Consider the following 4718-nt stretch of genomic DNA (forward strand, 5'->3'; position numbering starts at 1 on the left):
TAGCCTAGCATTGGTTTGGCAGAACTTCAGTGTCGGGCGGTGGTGGTCCGGCGGAAGTCCGACGTTAGATGGTGGTTCGGCAAAGCTTAGGGCCTCAAGTGGTGTTCCGATGAAGGTGAGGGCCTCAAGTGGTGGTCCGACAGAGCTCAAGGCCTCAAGTGGTGGTCCGGCGAAGGTGAGGGTCTCAAGTGGTGGTGTAGTGGAGCTCAGAGCCTAAGTGGTGGTCCGCGGAGGTGAGGGCCTCAAGTGGTGGTTCGGCGGAGCTTAGGGCCTCAAGTGGTGGTCCGGTGGAGCTCAAGGCCTTAAGTGATTGTCCGACAAAGGTGGGGGTCTCAAGTGGTGGTCCGGCAGAGCAACGACGTTAGGCGGTGATCCGACAGAACTCAGGCGGTGGTCGATGATCAGGAGCAAGGAGGTAAGAGTGATCTCTGATCTCTCTCTTGAATCCTTTGGCTTGGGTTCCCTTTTTAAGATAAAAAGGGGGCTCTATTTATAGATTTTTAGAGTGGCATGACTCGCAAATATGTGGGAGATAAAGGGCAAATGAGGAGTGGTTGGATGGACGGTCGATGTTGAATCCCTTGATTATGGATCGTTTGATGGACATTTGAATGACTTAGTAATGTCGGAATTCGTTGATCTTGGGCTCGTTGGATTCGTCTTGTTGAGCCGCTCGATTCGACTATAAGCATGTTATGTTTGAAAACCGTTTGGTAATCCAAATTGTAGTTTGAACCTTCTAATAGCTCTTCTAACCCTTGATTTGGACCCATTTGGGCTCGGATTTGGTTGGATTTGGTGTCGTTGGGTTCATATTCTCTAGACGTTCAGTTTGATTGTAAGTTTGCTAAAATCAGAGTTTGGATGGTCCCAAATTTAATTTTGGAAGTTTCCAACTTGATTTTGCGTCGAGATTCATGCCCGATCAAGATAATTATTTGATAACCTATCAATTATGTACAAGAATATTTGTGAAGATAGAATTTAAATCTTAGTTTTGCACAAAGATCCCTTACACATACAGTTAAAATAAAAGAATATATATTACACCATAATTTTTATGCTGGAAACTTGGAAAAAAATTATTTTGCCTAGCCTGGTTGAAATAGTTCATTATATAATTGAAAGTATAATAGTTAAATTTTCCTCTCAATTGGGAAAAATGGGATTACAATATATTGAACACAAACTTAACTTGTGATGAGCGTGTTGGAGCTAAGATGCTGGAAATGAGGTGAAGAGTGGTAATGATAATTAGTTGACAATTGTCAAATGATGCTAGCAATGATAGTCCAATGACAACTGAAAAAGATATGATGGTTGGATGAATGTCATTGGGCAACAATGGATAGGCCACAATAGTCAAGTGATGGTGGTCGTACAATAGCTGATAAGCTATGATTATCAATTGATTATAGTCGAACAACGATGGTAGATGGTAGTGATCATCAATGCGGAGCAACTAATAGAGCTTTGGAATTTTTGAGTTCTTTAAGTTCTCTCTAAATTCATGTAATGTCTCCTTCATGTGGTGAATGAATGTTTATTTATAACTTTTAATAGTGACATCAAGAGATTTAAGAACTCTAGAACTCCACACAACAATCAATAATGACGACCATTATTGCCTCACTACAATCTACCGATCTTTGTTGTTCAACAACTATCTCATGACCATCGTTCGCCTAGTTATTTTTGGTCAACCTCGTCTCCTAACTATCATTACCTTCCAATACTTCTCTAGAAAACTCTACAACAAACAGATTAGATCAAGCTAGTGTTTTCAACTTTGCAAACACCATTACTCTCATCTTCTCCAATTGAGAGAAAGAGCGGACTAATAAAATTTTTGCATGAACATTAAATCTTTTCAATTGGACAATAGCTCATGATTTTTTCCCTTCTTTAATTTTCACCTAAAAGCTCTAGTTTCTCTTGCAAAACTCTCTTTTATGTGTGTCTCTTGCAAAACTAAGGCATTACACATTCTCTCAACCATTATGAATGTTCAAACATATATGTGTGTATGAATTTGATATCTATGCCATGAAAACATGAAGTCATGAATTTTATTTTACTATAAAGAATGCAAACATATAAATCTAAATAATTAAAATTCAAATTATAAGTTTATATAATATTATTTCCAAAATACAAAAAAATGAAAAAATAGAATAAAAATTATGTACACACATCAATCTAAACATTTGAACTTAAAGAAAGAAAAATCATACCCTCTGATAAGAAGAGAGAAAAAGGATGGGGAGACTTGAGGTCGGGTGAGAGAGAATATCGCTTAAACCATTTGCGCACGGCTTGCTCGTCATTAGAAATAGAGAGGAGGGGGATCACGATTGAAAATCACAAGAAAGCGGGGAGAGAGATGAGAGTGGTTGGTTAGTGGAAAATTTTGAGAAAGAGGGAAGCCATCGTGCGCCTAAACTTATTCAGGCAACAAGTGAAATTTTTAATAAATTATTTGTCAGAATTTAGTGAACTTTATCGATGAAAAATATGTCGGAAATCAATTCTTTCTATAATTTTGACAGTAATAACTGACTTTCCTTGTAGTGTTCAAAGAATTATAAAGAATCAAACAACAAAGTAAGAAACTTGAAAAAGAAATACCATGTAACCTTTGATGTAGTGGATCGTCGGAAGAATCGACCTGCAAGAAGGATTTCGATCCCAATCCAGGAAGAAGGCAAACACAAAGCTTCAAAGCTTTAAAAGAGAGTAATATTCATTCAATGATCCCCTCTCTTACAATAGCTTGTATATTTATAGGTAAAAGGAGTATTCTAGAAACTAGTAGTAACAAACCTATAACAAACTAAGATAAAGTAATCCTAAGGACTATATAACTAAAGATGTTCCTACATCATTCCCCCCTTGCGTTAAAAAAAAAAAGCTCGACTCCGTCGAGGCGCATCGACAGGAGAAGGATTATGATCAATCCTCCTGGGTCGAAGACTTTGCGTCTTCGATGCATGTTTGCAAGCTCATTCATTAGATGCATGAATACCTTGGGCCTTCCACTATTTTTCATTTCTCCATATGTAGAAACTCCATGATATTTGATAATCTGCAAAATTTCGTAGCAATGATGCTTGTAAACAAAATCAGCTAAGGCATTATTTCTAAAATCTTCAAATTCTTTATTCAGAAGCTGGTCAGCTCTTGCATTCCTTGATGTTAAACGTTGGACCTAGAGTAGGACTGCTTGGATATCTTGAAGCCTGTTAGAAGTGATTGCATCACTATTGAATAATATCTTGTGCATAATTGAAATTAGGATGTTCAGAGGATCTTCTAGATCATCAGCTAGAAGTGGATCCAGACCTTCAAGATCAAAGTGTTATGCAATAGACCAAATCAAACGTGCACAGATCCTTGGTGTATTAACTACACAGAGATCTTTGAGCAGCTGTAGCTGTAAATTCAATATCTGATCCTGAGAAGCATCATCTTTAATTAATTTTTTTAACACCTATTGTATCATATATATAACAAAGTCTGACAAACAACAGATAGCAATATGTAGTATAAGTTCGCCCGTCACAATCCCACATAACACATGGTCGGCAAACTTCTAAGACTGATTCTGTCCACTTTAGTGCACCATAGTCAGTTCCGTAATCCATTGCACCAGTAACTCTGCTCTCAATACCATAATTTTTCTGTTCAGACAGTGACAGAGATAATAGGAAATAGCTTTCCACAAGTGAAGCAATGAGTTCCTCCCTAAACAAGCTTTTACTTGATATACTGTTTAGATCATCATACATTCTTATACCTTCAAAAAGTGAAGTAATGGCTGTCCCTGGAAGAGGTTTCTGACCTCTTTGCACACTTTTCTTTGCAAAAAAAATCTACACAAATAGCTGCATGACAAATGCTTGCCAAAGCATGCTTGTGGTCTGACTCTGCCCTCAAGTTTCTCATCTTAAGAAGAAGCCTCTTAAACAATGAAAACTGCATGCTAAGATATCAAGGAGATGGAGAGTGTTGATCACAGCTCTTACAATGTTTTCTCTAGCTGAGGAAAACTCATGCCTGTCCCAAAGAGTGAGCATTGTAATAATGGAGTAAGAAACCCACTCCGACTTCCCACCCGGAACATCAGCCAACGACAGCAAATTAATTCCATCCTCACATATCAATGGAGGATCCAGCGAGCACTACAGGAAATTCAGCTGTTACCGGCGGTTCTATAGCCGCCGGTATTAACGGCGGTTTAGACCGCCGGAAACACACTCCGGCTTCCCACCCGAAGCCTCCTTCATATAGAGGGGAGGCTGTCAATTTTTTTTTGTAGGAGCTATAGGTTTCCGGCGGCTACCCTGCTGTTTGGCCGCCGGAAACTACGATACCAGACTGATTATAAAAAGCCGTTGGTAACTTCGTTAAACCGCCGGTAGTATGCCGGCGGTTGCCCGACGGTGGCCGGCGGTTGTCCGTTGAAAGCCCAGCAGTCTAGACCCCCATTTCGATCGGTGGTCTGCCCGCTGGCGTCGTACTGGCGGTTGACCGATGCTACTAGGCCATCATTGAACGGTCGTCGGTAACCTGACCGGCGGTACATTGGCCGGAACACCGTCGGTACAAAGCTGTGGAATAACCGGCGGTATGTGCCGCTGGAAATCCGTCGGCTAATTAAGCCATCGGTAAAAATCGTCGGAAAATAGTTTCCTACGCCATTTATTCCGGCGGTTCGC

At 40.0% G+C, this 4718-nt stretch overlaps 1 pseudogene; it reads right to left on the minus strand.

The window, feature by feature from the left end:
• Positions 1-2881: 2881 nt before the first annotated feature.
• Positions 2882-4585, minus strand: LOC110111076 (annotated as a pseudogene).
• Positions 4586-4718: the final 133 nt, after the last annotated feature.

Source organism: Dendrobium catenatum, unplaced genomic scaffold, assembly GCF_001605985.2.
Source record: "Dendrobium catenatum unplaced genomic scaffold, ASM160598v2 fragScaff_scaffold_633, whole genome shotgun sequence".
Classification (NCBI taxonomy): domain Eukaryota; kingdom Viridiplantae; phylum Streptophyta; class Magnoliopsida; order Asparagales; family Orchidaceae; genus Dendrobium; species Dendrobium catenatum.